An 18379-nucleotide genomic window follows, 5' to 3' on the forward strand; every position below is an offset into this window, starting at 1 on the left:
GTAAACTTCATTTAAAAAATGCCCGCAGGTCGGATGAATGGGTGAGTGAGTGATGGAAAATGCAAAAATATCCGCGAGTTCGTTCACGTACAAGAATAACTCCACAAAGCCTTAAGTCCAAGTTTGGCAGTGGGCCAATAGGAGGTCCACTTTTAATGCCTCAACAAATACTAGATCTTGGTAGTTAGTACTATTAACTAAAATTAACACGACGCGACCGTTTTCTGACGTTTTGAAAAGACGTCTCTGACCCGACTAAATGTAAATAAAAATTCCATTTGCACGAACGCCCACGCCTTTTTTTATTATATCACAGAGCAGCAGTTTCATGAAAGACAAACAGGAATTAACAATGTGATTAACGAACGAGCATAATAAGCAACTGTTGTAACAAGCGCGCATAAAATCGACGGAGCAAGAAGGCCTAACTTTCGAATTTTTTCATGGTCAATTGAAAAACACCACTCGTAAAATATATCAGTGTAAATTTCATTACTTCAAAACGGTACACTACTCACAAATGCAGGGTACAGTGTAAACTGTAAAGAATAGAATAGTGGGACACAACTAGGCATGGGAATTTTTTTCGATATATCGATAGGTATCGATAGATAGTTATCGATATATCGAATAACAATAGGTAGAGCTAAAAAAATCGATATATCGATAGATCGATAACTATCGATATATCGATACCTATCGATATGTCGATAACTATTGATATATCGATATGTCGATAACGATTGATATATCGATATGTCGATAACTATCGATATATCGATATGTCGATAACTATCGATATATCGATAGCTATTGATATATCGATATGTCGATAACTGTACGATAAAATTATGTTATTGTTGAGATTTCAACGAGCGCTACTATTTTTATTAATAAAATCCATTTTCGGGTTTACTCTCGTGTAAATTTACTATTTTTAGTTGCTCGAAGTTTCGGAAACTTAACTTTGCTCCCTTTCTCAAGAGAAGCGCTACGTCACATCATCATCCATGCCAAATAAACGCAGTAATAAAATCTTTAGAAAATAGATCTTTTCGTCTTACTGACGATTGCTCAAAAAAAGAAGCACTTCAAAAACTTGAACAAAATGTTGCATCAAAATGGCTACTCTTTAGATAAAATAAAGAAGACAATCAAAGGGTGTAATCATGGCCTATGTATCGGTATCTGACTGATGGTTACAGAGGACCAGTCACAAAAAAACAGAAAAAGCTAAGAACACTTCAAATTTAGATATACAGTTTCAATTGATTGACATTTACGAAATCTAACAAAAAACTCTTGATAAAGGTAGCAAAGAAACGTCGAGTAACTATTAATAGTCACTTTACACGAGAATAAACCGGAAAATGGATTTTATTAATAAAACTCGATAAGATAACTATCCTTGTCGATAACTATCGATACGTCGAATATTTCTCTCAAATGAGACGTGCAATTACCGCTTAATTACAGCGGTAATTGCATTGTAGAAAGCTAAAGAGCCCTGCGATAATTGCACAGTTATATGGTAACTCCATTAAAGTTGCAAGAACTGCATTGGGTTATTTTCATATTTTGTTAAAAGAGCCCTCTTGTCTTGTCGGGCTCTTTCGCCAAAATATAAAAGTAAACTCATGCAGTTTTAGACACGCTTTCAAAAAAATTATCGGTAATATTATATCGATACCTATATATTAAAAACTATCGCCATAACGAGAACTATCGATATACCGATACTTATCGATATAGCGGCAGTTATCGATCTTTCGATAGTTATCGGTGTATCTATAACCATCGATATTTCGATAATTATCGGCATATCGATAAGTAAAATATATCGATAGGTAAGTACCCGATACTTATATCGATAGGTGAAAACAGTTATCGCCCATCCCTAGCGATAACTATCGACGTATCGATATATCGATAACTATCGACATATCGATAACTATCGACATATCGATATATCGATACCTATCGATAGTAATCATATATCGATAACTATCGATATATCGATAACTATCGATATATCGATAATTATCGACATATCGATAACTATCGATATTTCGATAATTATCGGAATATCGATAAGTAAAATATATCGATAGGTAAGTACCCGATACTTATCGATATGTGAAAACAGTTATCGCCCATCCCTAGACACAACCCCCATGTACTTTTTGAAAATTTGAGTTATGTCAGTGCTACCCTTCTTTAAGTCGGTAAAAAGCCCTTTCGTTGGGGTTTTGCACCGGTTGCTTGGTAGGTGGGTTGGGTTGTGAAAGAAGATGGCAGGACGAGTTGGCTTTATTTTTGACTTTACAAACTAAACCAGGCGCTGGCGTGAAATAATTAAAAATTATTTTAACCAAAACCACAAGGTTTTAGAGTAAAAATTTTGCTTAATGTCACTACGTTGCAAGATCAAATATCAAATTCCCTTTCCACTAGGTAACATTTCCAGCGCCTGCTTTAACTACGGCAAAACAAGTTTGTACATTCGGGCAATACCCGCGTATTTTTAAACTTTACATTTTGAATTAAATTAAATGAAGTTTCTGCTAGTTTCAATACGCTACTTAGACTTACCCCTGGTGCTGTATACAGAATCGGCAGTATGAACGATTAAAATTAATTGAGCTAATCACTAATCAGCTAACCGAGGTACTTAACACGTACAATGAAGGTATTGTTCACAAGCTCTGGATAGCCGATAATATTCATTACGTATAAAATTGCAATTCTGTGTTTTTTCAGCTGTATCAATCAACAAAATTTGAACGATCTCTTTTGACTTTGGGTGCCCAAGTTTTAGCTTCCTAGCTCGAACTAGGTAGGTAGCTATTGTGATCCCCGGTTTTTGGACATGTTAAAATTTCATCAAATGTCGAAGATAACATAAGGCCCACGAGACCTTGTTTTCTGCGCCCAGTAAGGGTAAAATGTATAATTTCCCTCAAATACGAAATATGTACAGGGTGAGTCAAAGATTGCGCGGAGTAACTTAATGCCTTGAAGATAAGATTTTTCGGTAGTGTTTTTAGCGCATTTCCACAAAAAAAAAAAAAAAATGCGCTATTGTGGCCACTTTGTCCGTCCGTCCGTCCGTCCGTCCGTCCGTCCGTCCGCTAACTTTGCGACGCTACTAGTTTTTTATCTTAAAAGCTATTGTTCTACTTTTTTCGCTATTTGGTTCGTTATGGTGTCGAGTCTTGTACCAAGGAAGGAATTTTTTCTGTACCGCTTACAAAAAAAGTTATTGTAAAAAAACAAAAAAACCGTTTTTTACATGTTCCATAATTTTACACTTTTGCCGTTTATTAACGATCCTAGAGATCGTTTATAATTTTGCATTGCTATCTGTCGCCTGCCGGTTGGTCTCTCCGTCTGTTCCTTTGTCTGTCTGTCCATCTATCTGTCCGTGTGAACGATAACTTTGTTTAGAAATGTTCGATCGCTTTTACATCTCCCTTAGTTATGAACTGAATTGCATGAAATTCAATATGGGCATAGATTTAGCCATATAATACGCAATGCCAAAAGTTGAATCGAATCGATTCAAAATTCACAGTGCCCTTTTCGCATCTCGACCATTTATAAACCGAATTGCAAACTTTTTACTTATAAAAGTATTTGAATGAAATTTGATACATAGGCACTTGGAATAAAGGAAAATCAAACGCCAATTTCAAAATTTGGTTTTGCGCATGCGCAGTGCCAACTTTTTTATTTATGGAAGAATTTAAACGAAATTTGATACATAGGCACTTGGGATAAAGGAAAATCAAACGCCAGTTTCAAAATTTGGCTTTGCGCATGCGCAGTGCCAACTTTTATATTTATGGAAGAATTTAAATGAAATGTGATACATAGGCTCTTGGAATAAAGGAAAATCTAGCGCCAGTTTCAAAATTTTATTTTGCGCATGCGCAGTGCCAACTTTTTTATCTATGGAACTATTTAAGTGAAATGTGATACTTAGGCGCTTGGAACAAAGGAAAATCTAACATTAGTTTTAAAATTTAGGTTTGCGCATGCGCAGTTCCAACTTTCTTATTTAGAAAAGCATTGAAATGAAATTCTTCTCATAAACTGAAATTGAAGTAGCACGTCAACAATGGATTGCCCATGTGCAACGCTATCTTTTATATTTGTGGCCGGATTTTTACGATTTTAACAGAAGTTGCATCTTACAAATGGGAAATGAATGCAAGTGAAAATGCGCTTTATGTAAATCGTTTACGATTACTTTTTAACTTGTTTTAAATAGAACCCCCTGTATTTGAATGCATATTTGAATTCTACATGTAAATTGTACATACGTCTTTTTTATTATATGGTTAATATCCGAACAGATAGTAGTTTTAAAGATAATTCGATTTTTAAGAAAAATTGGGCATTTGCAAGCGTCAGTATATTGTGAAAATTATTATTTAAATGTTGATTCCAGGTTTTATATCTTTTATCCTCGGTTAAGAAAAAGTCAAATAAATACATATACTATAAAACATTAAAAAAAATAGCTTACAGGGTGTTTTTTTTTTGTAGATCCAAAGTTGCAAAACTTCATATTAAAAACTCTCACTTTTTTAAATGGAACACCATCAACTTTTGGTAATAAGGTCCTATACCTATCTCTGATAGTTTTCGAAACATCTTGGTTTTCCTGGTTTTTATATTCTAAGCCATGCAAAAAGAAGGCAATTTTTATCTGCCTCGTTCAAAGCTAAAATCATATTTATTAATTCATTTTTCTAATAATTCATTTAAGTCTATAAAAACTGGAGAATAAATTTGATAGTAAAAACATAAACAAATATCTTGGTTTTTCTACTTTTTATATTTTAATCTGAAATAAGTTCTAATTTACAGAATAACCAGATGAATATGAAAAAAAAATGAAACTAATACCACTGACTGGATGACATTAGGAGTTAAATTAAATTTGCTTTGTAGTAAAATGTTTTTACTTATTCTCCAGTTTTTGGACTTAAAATAAATTGCTTGAAAAAGAAATTAATCGATATGATTTTCGTTTTGGACGAGATAGAAAAAAATTGCCTTTTTTTTGCATGGCCACCTCACTATTATGTAAATTACATATAACTTATTTAAGATTAGAATATAAAAACCAGGAAAACCAAGATATTTCGAAAACTATCAGAGATAGGCATAGAACATTATTATCAAAAGTTGAAGGTTTTTGGAGAAGCTAAAAGCTGACAGAAAAATATATAGGGTGTTCCATTAAAAAAAAGAGAGATTTTTAATATGAAGTTTTGTAACTTTAGATCTACAAAAAAAACACCCTATAAGCTATTTTTTAAATGTTTCATAGTAGATCTAGATGACTTTTACTTAACCCAGGATGAAAGATATACAACCTGGAATCAAAATTTAAGTAGGTAATAATTTTGACAATATACTGACGCTTGCAAATGCCCAATTCTTCTTAAAAATCGAATTATCTATAAAATTAGTAGCTTTTCGGATATTAACCATATAATAAAAAAGACGTACAATTACACGTAGAATTCAAAAATGTATTCAAATACAGGGGGTTCTATTTAAAAAAATGTACCATTTGGACGCCCTACTTTGTAGGCGCACCCTGTATAATTCCAAATATTTATAAAATGTGGAGAATATTCAACCATATCATAATACAAAAGCACTCTATCGAAAAATCTTATCTTCAAGGTATTAAGTTACTCCGCGCAATTGTTCACTCACCCTGTACAATATCATTGATAAAGTTGCATACAAAGATTGCGGCCCTCCAAGATGTATTTTTATTAAAGTGACCCTTGGACCACTTGAAGTTGGACAATGGATCATTTGAAGTAACAGACGTACAGTTTTGGTCAGAAATAATGTCCCTCGATTCTCTGAAGTGTAGCACATAATGAAGGTAAGACCGCACTAGACGGAACTGCAATAACAAATGTGCCAATAAGAACTAAATAAGAGATATACAGTGTGTCCCAGGTAGAACCCACCAATGTATTTTTTCGCGAAGGATCCACGAAGCCTTTGAAATTAGCGTTCAACGCACTACTCTAGTCTCTTCCTAACATCAGGCTAGCGCAATAATGTACGTTGAACGCTAATTTCAAATTTATATCAAAAGCCCCGTGGATCCTTCGCGAAAAAATATATTACCCTGTTTTCCCTATGGTGCGTTCAGCCTGGGACACAAGGTATGTCCTTTCGTGTCAAATTAGGGGTAGTAATTATCATATCCATCAATCATCTCTAATTAAGGACTCTATCTCGAAGTGGCCAATACGCACCAATGAATACTAACTTAAACTTTCGACGTAGAGACATTGGGACCGAGGTGTAGAGAAGCTCGTAATTTTGTTGAATAACGGGAAAAAGCATTTCCAATATTACTGGGGAACCCCGAGCTACCACTTACTTACGCCAAAGGATAAGTATTGCTATACAACGTGGCAACGCGGTCAGTGTAAGGGCGACGCTTCCAAATGTGATCTCCATGGAAGAAATTTATTATTTATTATGAATTTTTAATGTTTAGAAATTTTTAATTTTGTTTAAAGAAAATTGATTTAATCCTTACTACTCGGATCAAAAGTAATCCGGATTATGGAACTGGTTTTTATTTACCATGAAAGTACTATGGGTGGTAATAGAGAGAAGTGAGACGATTATGGAGCACGTCAGGTATGCAGTGGAACACTACGCGACGCTTTTACGAATCATGCCAAACAAGGAAGAAGGGTACTATGCTCGCCAATAAACTCAGGGTGACTATCCGGAGCCGAAGTCTGAGTGGGAGCGCTCGAGTTGGGGTGTGTCAAGAAAATGATCAATAAAATACAAAGACTACTTGCAATTCAAATTGCTGGTGAGTATCTATATTGCTTGTTGCTGGTATCCCACCGGTTGAGGTTATAGTAAAGGCCAGAGTTGGAAAGTGGGGATGGAAAGTAAATGTCTCGAGTGGCAATTATTATGGGATCAAAGAACATCTTGGACCAAGACTCTCATCCCACATGTTAGAGAATGGCTAGACCGTGGATTGCTGATTACAAGATAACAAAGCGCCGAGTGCTCGAGGTGGTACAGTGGGAGAAATGAGCTAAACAAAACCATTAAAGAAACTCTAACGCCAAATCCATATCTATTATGATGCTTGCCGTCGTCGTCGTGAGTCTAACAATTTAGCTCCCACGCGGGCGGCCTGGGTTCGATTCCCGGTTGATGTAACATTTTTTTAAATTTTATATATTATTTAGCGTTTCTACATTTAACCAGACTAATGCTGCTCACTGATGTACGATGTCACACAGGCCCTCCGCCTGGTATTTCTAGTAATACAATAAATATAGTGTGTAGAGACGACAAAAACTGGCTAGTCGTAGAAAAGTACTACCATGTGGTAATAGGCACCAGAGAAAGGGAAGGACAAACAAAAGCATAAGTAATAATAGCTCCGCCATGGTCAGACCAATGCCTTGGGTGATGCCTGGTCTCGTGGCGCCTGAGCGACATAGAGGGAACTAGGGAGAAGAAGTTCCCCGATTTCCAAGCTTTGTTATTACCGAGAATAGAGGTTAGGGCTAAGATTAAGTCAAATAGGCAACGTGTTGTGAACTGATCAAAACTCAATTTCAAAAATTCTAAAAATCGGGTCCTGTGATTTTGAATTTGATCTCCATAATTACAAAAGTTGAAAGTTTAGTGTGAAAGTTTCTCATTTTGATAGGGTGGTGGTTACTGACATATGAATATAGACTGTTTTTGTTAAAAAAGCCGAGGTACAAAAAGCTAATTTTTTTAATGCAACACTCTGTATTTGGTTCCAAATTCGAATGATACTACGTCTTTTTAGTATATGTCATTAAGGTATCGACGCTTTTCCATTCAGTTTAAATAACTTTTAAAACGACCTAAATTTTCAAATTCTCTAAAGTCTAAAGAGAATTTTAAACAAAACATGAAAATGCAAAATTTCGTCCATTTAATCTATCGGTATAATAACAAAACTACCCATAGGATCCCACTGCATCTGAGACACCCTGTGTACAGAATAGTCGCAGATCCTCGCACATCTCCAGTCTTCTATTATTTCTTTTGTAAGTATTTCGTATATGTTTTCCTTACTTCTTCTTGCATTTATTTGTTCTGGGTACTTTCTCGTTATTTAGTACCGACTCTAACAAGACGAACACACCTACGATTTAAAAATCTCCGATGAAATATTTAAATATGTAGGTTTGATCGAATACTAAAAAAACTTGCTTCCCAACGAGCAATACCCTCGAGGATTTTTGTACGCTTACACTCTTACAGTATGAAAAGATTAACTTTAAGGAGGTGACTGTGTAACGATCATGGAAAACCAACGTTGCAATAAGTACGCAAATAACATGAACTTAAACTTTAATACCCTTCAAAATCTCTAACACCTATCCACTGTAGATAAATATTTGATAATGGCCGGCCTTCACAAAACCACGTTTTTACTAATTAGATATTGTATGCAAATTAAATATCTCCACAAAACATTTCATATTATTTCCTATGTAATTTGAATTCATAGAATTGAGAAAAACAAACTACAACCGAAGAAAAAATTTGCATCTACCTCTTTTTTTTTAAACAATCCTCTTCGACCATTTTCTATCTAACTGGTGGTTTTCTATTACATACCCTGTTATCACCATCCTCGGTAGTCTGTAGCTATTAGCTATAAAGATCTATTTCGGCCTTCTTGAAATTGTACCCTTGCCCGTCTCACTGTCTCTCCGTGCCTCAAATTTTGAACGAAAGATCCATATAGACTTGAGAATATACATTCCTCTTGGTCCAAGGAAGAAGTCAATTGCCAGTGCCAGATAACTGCCCTCCGTTGTGGAAATTTGGGCAATCGTCCACTACCTACTTATTTCGGAAACTTATCTGACACTAGAAGTTGCCTGTTATGCTTTACAAAAAAAACTGTGAATCATCGCGATTACAAAATGAAATTTTTTATAACTATAAAGTACAAGTTGTCTGTTCATGCGCCAGTGTGAAATAAACAATTAAAAAATCGAAAATTACGAACAACGGTATTCTACTAATAACTTAATATTACTCTATTGAAAGTAAAAGTGGAAAAACTTTCACATTAAATCTGCATCCAATAATTACAGATTACAGAATTAAGATCTGTTACATTTTCACTTAATGCGGTAATGTAAAAGTCATTGCCTCCTGATGTTCAAGAGTGAAGGTGCCGCACCAGAAACCAACTGCTAAAATTGGTCTTCCCACTGGGTGTCGCGACATGGGGTAATAGAAGAAAGAAGGGAATTTGAAATAAACAAAGTCATTGTCTTTGGGATATGATTTAAATATTAAGATACATTTAAACAATGGGAAATTGTAGTTTTAACGCACACTCTTTTCGATTCTTAGGAGATATCAATGTCGTACCGAAAGTTGGATTGTTTACAACTTGGGAAGATCTTGATTAATTAATTAACCAAAGAAAGCGGTTTAACGTTTCTGTAATACAATAACGTGCGATGGTTTACTGGGGCAATGACTTCAGAAATTAATACATTGAAATCGGAATCGTGTCAGCCGATCTATTACGGTGCTAATTTCATCATGGACTTTTATTTCTTTCTAGTTCTACTACCTGAAGCTAGTGCAAGAACATTCGTCACGCAATCCATTGAACTAGTATGCTGCAGTGTAGTATCTGAGATCCATTTAAAGCCAGACAGTCTGCGCCTGGCTACTCGTACACATGTAATGGAGATCGTAGAGATCAAAATGGAAGATATAAAACGTTCTCGCATATGCGTATTCTTTGGTAAACCGTTTCGTATTCTTCAAGATTCTATTAAATGTTTAACACTAATGACTCCCAACTCACAAGAGATTGAAAAAAATATAACACAAAACGAACCAGTAAAAATTATACAGGGTAAAAAAAATTGGATGGCAGATGGGATCAAAACAAGCATTTTTTTTCAGATAAACGGAGGATCCAACGTGTTTCGTTTGGGAGCCACCCCCACACGTGGTGAAATTTTAAGAAACAAAATTGTCGAACAGTTTTTCAAAATGAGTTTTCAAACAAAAGTTATACTATTTGAAGATTGGGCCTACGGGTGGCAAAATGTCCCCCGCCTACTAGTGAGTGATCTAATTTCGTATGTAGTTAATTGAAAATGTCGCAAATAACACAAAAATAAAGATTTAAGTCGATAGGAGAGGGAAATGGATAAAGAAATGCAACAGGAGTAACCCTGAGCAAGTGACGCAGCAATAATGAAGACCATGTGCTGAAGTCACAAACCAACTGTGTGCCAGGGGAGATGCAGCCACTATTATGATCGCGATGCCCATATAAGGTCAAGATAAAATGGTGAAGAATATCGAAGAAAGCCAAGAAAATAGAAGTAGTACAAGAAGATAGGATTTGGAAAAATAGAGCGGAAGCATTCAACAAAAGCTGGAGAAGATATCCTTAGAGCGCAAGAGTTAACTTTAAACTAAAGAAGAAGAGAAAATCGGTATTTTGGACCGAGAACATTTGAACAAGAAGTAAGATTAAAAGAAGAAAGAAGAGCAACAGTTAAGAAGAAATTGATAAAGTAGAAGAATTACGAAATCCGTAAAAAAAGTTAATAAGAAAAATAGAAGTAACCAGAATTATATTACAGCATTTTTACAGCAGATGATAATTAGAGAAAAATAACCAAATCCTAACTATACGAAAAGTTGGAATTAAAGACAAAGAACAGAAGAAGAATTCGAGAAGAAAGAAATATTTGAAGACGACGCCAGGCATATGTCAAAGTATCAAGTATATCAACAAGTTGAGGATATAAGAAGAAAGTTTCGAAATTGGAAGAAGTAGTCCCTACACCCAAAGATAGAGGTGTAGTATTATCTTTGCTACTTGAACGTTTTACACAGGTTTTGAATATCTGGTATCTACGAAACCTCAAAGTTTGTCAGTAGGCCACTGATCGCGTTCGAGCACTTTGAAGGAACAACGTGGTTGACAGATGAAATTCATGGCTGGAAATGGTTGCGAAACGTGCAAACTGTTTACTATGGGCCCATTTGGACAATTTTTTTTCGTTTTTAGTGCATAAATTGGAAGTGATTGTAAATCACTGAAAATTTGGGACACCTAACTTATTTTAGGAATGATAAGGCTGTAATTGTCAAAAACTGAGTTCAATAACGTAACTTATTCCGCAATCCAACTCGCGTAGCGTATTCAGTGTTCTTAAATCAGTCTCAACAGGCCAAATTTCATTGCATAAAATTTCAATGTTCATTCAACTTATCTGTCATCGCGAACTAAAAATATGTGTTTTATTACATACCAAATCTATAACTAAAATAAACCTATGTATAGGACATGTTACAATTTAATTTATATGTAGCCTAATCGAAAATAGCTTTTAACACAAAATGTAAACAATTCAACCTCCCACAAAAATCCGCGACGACATATTAGCTTTCCTTGAACAGTTCAGTTATAATATGCTTCCGCATTGGCGTCCAAAATTTCTTTGAACTGTATATTTTTGAAAAATTTAAAAATTGAATAGATCTTTTCTTTATGATTCTGAATTGAATGCAGTATATAGGTACTTTATTTCGGTCCATATATGAAGTTGATGGTTTCTCAAAGACGAAACGTCGCAGTGAAAATCTGTGGGCACCATCTTGTAGAGCTTAAAAAGTTCCTATGAGGAAGTGTTATTTATTTTTTTATATCTTTTCAAACGGCGCCAGAAAACAATAACAACGAATATGGTTAATTTCGTTTACCCAAAATCGTCCTGAAACCTTCATTTACATGAGTAATTTCTGTCAGGAAATTTTAGTTTCCAGACAAGATTACGTTTCCTGCCGCTTGTCACTTTACCGGCCGCATTTGTGACATTTCCAAATGTCTATAATGACTCCTGTCATAACTGAGAGATTGACATTAATCAAAAGTTCTATATAAAAATTGAAATTATATATTAAAAGACGATTTCGGGTAAAATGTAATACAAAACTCGTCAGTAAAATGACATTACCTGACTCGGAAATTGAAGTACTCGGCCCCAAAGGGGCCTCGCACTTCAATATTTCCTCGCCAATATCTTCTGAACTAATCGGAATATCTGAATTTTTAAAATACCATTTTACTAAACCCTAAAACACGTAATTGTCTTAATTTAAGCGACTCACTTATGGTTTGTTTACGCGAGGGTTTACGATTTACCCATGCTCTTCATTCTTATGTTGGACACTCTGTATGATATTGAGAGTATTTGCTTTAGCCGTTTTTGAATGAACATCCTGAGTTTATGAGCATGCTTCAAACTACAAACAATGTATTGGAAGTAATGGTGACCATATCCAGCATTTGCAAAATTTTGTTACATTTTGTTTATTGAAAAAAACATTAAAAAGTAAAGTTGGTTTAGGTTATTTTCAGGATAAACATAATATATTAATTAGCAATCAATAATAATGGCTATTTGTTTTTTTATGGCAACTGCGATTTGGAAAACAATTTGAAGCTATACTATAAATGCAAATATTTCACAAACGGCTAAAGCAAATGTCAACATATTAATTTTGGAAATTAAAAAGAAAAGATGTGTACAATTTTTTAAAAATATACAGGGTGTTCCGCATTTTTTACTAAATTTACGATATTCATTTGTTTTGTTTACTTTACTTGGCGATTTATGATAAACCCCACAACTTTTATATTTAAAGTGATATCTCAGTTATTTTCGATCAATTTTTAAATGCGTTGTGAGCCACGAATTTGAACCACCCTGTAAGTTTGGTTGTTGCTTTCTTTTTAGTTTTAATGGGAAGAACTTGAGATAAAATATCAATATCTTAAAATATCAATGTAATGTGTATACTGTGTCCAAGATAAGGATGTCTATGAGGATATCGGAAACCATAGAAGATACCAACGTTAATTAGGGAAAAATCAAACGAATTGTCAATTTACGAATGGGTCTATATTTTCAGAGCTAAAAGAGAAACAGAAAAATGTTTATAACAAAAATTTTTTTATAATAATTGTTTTCAGAATAAGTCAAGGAATAAGTATACGAGTTCGGGTAAAAAAATACGGAAATATATGGAACGCCCTGTATATTTTAATCTAAAAAAATACTTGAATTTAACTTAATTCTTGTTGAACGAATATTGAATTTTTTGAGAATTTAATATGCTATCTTTTAGATTAAAATATACAGGGTGTTCTATTTAAAAAAGAGGTTAGGTCCGATAACTTTTTCACTTGACCCCGTGTACTTATTTTGAAAACAACAGATTATTCAACAATCACTATAAAGCAACTTTTGTATTAATTATTTGTTGTATCTCTTTTAACAACTAACAAAATGTAGGGGCATTCCGAAATTGCCAATTTTTTTATTTCCCACGTATCTCAATATATCACCATTTTAAATTTGACCGAAGAAGAGCACCATATTACTTTTTTGATAACACTAACAATTACCCTATAAAAGCGTCGAAAATGGGACACCCTGTACAACAACTACTTCTACAGTTCTAGTTTTATCAACCTTGAGCAATTCAAGGTGTTTATACAGTGCACTGCATCCATACCAAGTGTATATACACTGTCATTTTTTGTTTATTTCTTGGTCTAACTCTTGGGTACATTCCGCTACCTTTCTTCGATTGGAATGACGTTTCTCCATGAATATTTGGAACTGATTAACGTCATCTGGGTGAATTAAAGAATCGTCTTAGATCGCTTTTTGTAAATGCAAAAGATTCCTTTGGCTTGTACTTATCCTTCGTTTGAAGCTGTCATAGATGCGTACAATTTAGGGTATGCTGCCAAACCTTTCCACTTCTTAATAGCAGTATTTGTTTGAAGTTTTGAATGAATGCACCAAGGATAGAAGATTTAAATACGCTGTATCATCTTTTTCAACTACAATCATGTTATTTGCGAAGACTGTGATTTTTATAAGCAAACGTCAAGTGACACCATTGAATGGTGACACTTCCATGGCAATCATGGAATTAAGAATAAACATTTCATTTCCCTTATTTTTAAAGTATATTGCAGATATAATAAAAAAATACTATAAGAAACACTTGCAACGTTTAAACTCATTGCCCGTGCATTAAAGACTTGATTATACTCTTGTCCCTTAATATACCTACTATCTTGTCCTCAATCTTGTCAAACCATTTTTTTTTTAATTGAGAAGAGTGTCAGCTACTACAGAGATAGAAATTACCTTAGACCAGTTTCGAGCATTCTGCCGGCTACTCCGAATTAGGTTTTCCTGCAGTTTTCCTAATTCGTAAGGTAAATACCGGAGTAGTATAGAACAACTTAAGACCTTCTGCAGAGGCACCTCTAAAAAGCATTATGCGGGTCACTCTGTAATTGGGCGCAAGCCTGTTTTGGGCCCAGAACAAGAGAGGGATAATAAATAAATAAATAAAATACAGTCTTCGATGTTTACTAAGATACCTCAACAAGACCAGGAATGAAAAACAGGATCACACAACCTATTTATACCGAGTTTTATACATCAATTAACCTTTGCATTTTCAGAAGAATTGGCAATGAAGTAAGCTGTTCGAAAGTCAGTGTTCGTTGTCTTTTGATCACTTCATCAATTACACTCTCTATTATTTCTTTTTTAGTGTCATCTTTTCAATCTTCTTTAAAGGCTCCGAGTTCATCAACTTTCTTGCAGATGCACCAAGTTATACACTGCAACAATCTAACCAAGCAAACACGTTTCTTTCATTCCCACATCTCTTGTCCAAACATGACATGTTTTGAGCTTGCAATGTTGAGCTTGGTACATGACAAGTGAGGTGGAAGGCTCATTTATAGTAGACATAGGCACTTTCGTTTCGCTATTGAAAAATGACAACAGGATTTTTTGTTGGTAGCAGCCATTTGCAAACAAAAACCTAACCTAACAACTAAAACTAACACTGTTATTAGAAACGAATTAAAAAGAAACACACACACTAAAAACTACATTTAATACCACACATATAAAATATATCAGTGGATAGGTACTCGGGAGTAGTGTAGCCACTAACGTCTGGCACGACAACACAGAACACGACAGAGACAAACACACGCACGCAGTGTTGCCTTTCCTATTCACAAAAAAGTGCAATGTTGCCAATTGTCATTTTTCATCTACTAACGGCGTTGCGGTAGCAGTACACCTCTTGTGTTTTTGCTTTTTACAAAACCAACCGATACTGATTCAATTTGCTGTGCTGTCAACCTTCCTCACAGTACAGCTGACAGACTAGCGTTCGTGCCAGCAGTGCATAGTATGGCACCATATCAAAAGTGTGAAAGTGTTTGATGTTTTAACAATTGTCAAAACTACCATAAAATTACAATAAGATATTGCAATTTCAGGCAAATTAATATATTAGATATATGCAAATAGCCAACCTTAATTTTTAAGCTGAAAAGAAAGTTCTCTCTGCATGACCATTAATGAAAACATTTCCATTGAATTGGTACATTTACTCGTAGGAAATAGTAGTTTCCTATTTATAATGGACCTTTGTGTGTTAAGACTCATTAATTACATACGATTAACATGCGTGCCAAAAACTCTTCTCTACATATCTAATTAAAACAACGGAATAAAGATAAAAATATCTCGGTGAGAAATCACTAAGATCGACATTCGCAATTAAAAGATTAAAGCTTCCTTCGAACAATCTTGATTGAAATTTAACAAGAAGGTAAGTATAAAAGCGTTACATACAGCTAATCGGGGTTACTTTTGTAATGAAATAGGATTGTTCTATACTTAAACTTTGCTCAAATGAGAAATGATCAGGATGATTCCACGAAACGAAATTTCATATTAATCATACCTGTGATAGTCCCCTGGTCTTGGGTAGATGAAGAGGCACGATCGAGGTGTGCGCGCGAAGCGCAACTTGCCTCTTCTTTGGCTGCCAGTTTGAAAATACACCAATTTCAGTAAATTTCTCTCGTCTGCAACATTCAAAAGTACACCTAATGTACTACACCTTATCAAATATGATAAACCACAATTCCAAGTAAAATAATCTAGCATGACAACTAGTGCATTAATTTACAAAAATGCAGACACTTATCCTCCACTGGGACAAGGATCTTTTCCTAGTAAAATTCGAAGCTGGTGTCAATGATCATTATGTAATTCCACAAATGAAAAGAAATATACAACTCTGTATTGATAGATTACAACTTGGTCAATTTTGCAATGTTTATATGTTAAAATTCAAAAGATTACTTACATTTTGACATTTCATAGTGCCTTTAAGGGCTAAATTGTTAGAAATTGCACCATTATATTATTAAGGTTAACGAAAACGAATTCTTATTAATAAAACTTGTCACAACATTCAAATTAAAGAGTCAATTATTTAATTTAATTTTAATTTATAATTCACCGTATTGTATTTATTAACTTTTTCCACAGGATGACAAATTTTTGACGTTAGAAAATGTTCGTTGATCACAAGTTATTGCCAACACTAAGTAAGGGTATAAAAATTCCTAACAACAAGTATTAATAGACCGAAAGTTCCTAGATCAATTTTAGGACTCCCTAGAACTGATGCAAGCAACACATCGTACACTTTTCCACAATTAACCTAATTCAGTTATTGTAACAATATAAAGGCACGTTTTTACTTTACCGATCTTGTTTTCGAATGCCCCACTGGATCTAAATAAATTTGGTTCTCAGAAATATTGGGCAAACATCGCGTTTTTTGGGAACTACATATAATTCAATATATAAACCTCCTTGTGATAAAATACCCCTATGGTTAGGCAACTCATTTCACATGAGAAAGAATGCTGTACGGGGAAAAATACTAAACGCTCTACGTATGTATAAAACAACCATGAAATCTTCGAGTAGGACCGTTCTGCGCAAATGCGGGAGAAAAGGGATTTTTGGACACGAACCTTTACAAGAAATTTAGCGTCGGTTAACGGTATTCGAGTCGGAATCGGGAATGGCTTGTAGCTTCGAAGGCTCTTCCTTGCTTCAGTGCTGGGCTAGGAATTGTTATTGTACATAACAGGCACCGTTGTAGCTCCTACAGGAATGATAGGCGTGTTTGAGTAACTGCGGAATGCCGTAGATGTTGGAGGCAACGGCCATGTTGCTCTCACTATACTTCGGAATGACTGTAAGTCCATGATAGTAACTGGAGAACCAGGATCCAATTCCAATCTTGCATCTTTGTTGCAGATGTTAAAGTCTATTTATGTATGGTGTGAGATGAGAATCTTTGAGAACTAAAGGGGGGTTCATAGCTCTCCGTTCATCCGTTGCGTTGATCCGTCAAACGGATAGTAGGTACAATTTGTTAAGGTTCGTGTCCATCCGTCCATATCGTACGTTTACAAATTACAAGGTATGACCATAACCTAAATTATATTTTGTACTGTATCCACCGTGATCTTCAGTACGTGGAAACTACTATCAGATTATCACCGCGAAGAACGTAATAGGCGAACATTGTTATAACAAAACATAACCTTACTCATGTTAAAAAACGGACCCAAGAAATAACCTTGAAACGAACCAACGGAAACGTAATAATAATAATAATAATAATAATAATCTTCTTTCCTGATAGCGTTGACTATTGTGGCCATTAATAGCTATGTTGGTAAGTATGAATTACATACTATCCCTAGATTTCCAATGTGAGTGTGTGAATATTTATTTTATTTTTATTTTTATTTTTCTTTAGAACCCTACATAAATTCACCAGACACAGACACGGACACTAATCGTTACTTGATTTTAATCCGTGCGATTAGTTAACCAGGCTAGACCTGAGTTCTCACAAGAAACACCGACCATAATAATAATAAAATAAAAATACACAAATACGACCTCAGGAACAAAGAAACACCATAAATACAATTAAAAAACACAAAACTCCTTCTTCACAGAAGCACACCACGTTATCACAACCCACTCGTATTCAACCCAAACGCAAAGCCAAAGAAACACTTACACAATAAACTCCATTTATTAAAATTACAGGAATTATTATAGTGATTTTTTTTGTTTGGTTTTGTTTTCCTCTTTCCTGATAGCGTTGGCTATTGTGCCCATCAATAGGTATGTTGGTAAGTACGAATTACATAGTATCCCTAGATGTCCAATGTACGTGTGTGATTTTTTTTTTTTAAGGACCCTACATAACTTCACCAGACACAGACACAGACACTAATCGTTACTTGATTTTTAATCCGTGCGATTAGTTAACCAGGCTAGACCTGAGTTCTCACAAGAAACACCGATAATAATAACTTTTCCGTTGTAAA

The 18379-nt window shown here is 34.7% G+C and overlaps 1 protein-coding gene across 1 annotated transcript in view; it reads right to left on the reverse strand.

The window, feature by feature from the left end:
* Positions 1-16016, reverse strand: part of LOC116176836 (trafficking kinesin-binding protein milt) — a 69611-nt gene extending 53595 nt beyond the window's left edge. The window contains exon 1 of the mRNA XM_031495646.1: positions 15913-16016. The gene's annotated coding sequence lies outside the window, so the exon portion shown is untranslated. The remainder of the gene's footprint in view (positions 1-15912) is intronic.
* Positions 16017-18379: the final 2363 nt, after the last annotated feature.

This window comes from Photinus pyralis, unplaced genomic scaffold (assembly GCF_008802855.1).
Source record: "Photinus pyralis isolate 1611_PpyrPB1 unplaced genomic scaffold, Ppyr1.3 Ppyr1.4_LG7, whole genome shotgun sequence".
NCBI classification, from domain to species: Eukaryota; Metazoa; Arthropoda; class Insecta; order Coleoptera; family Lampyridae; genus Photinus; species Photinus pyralis.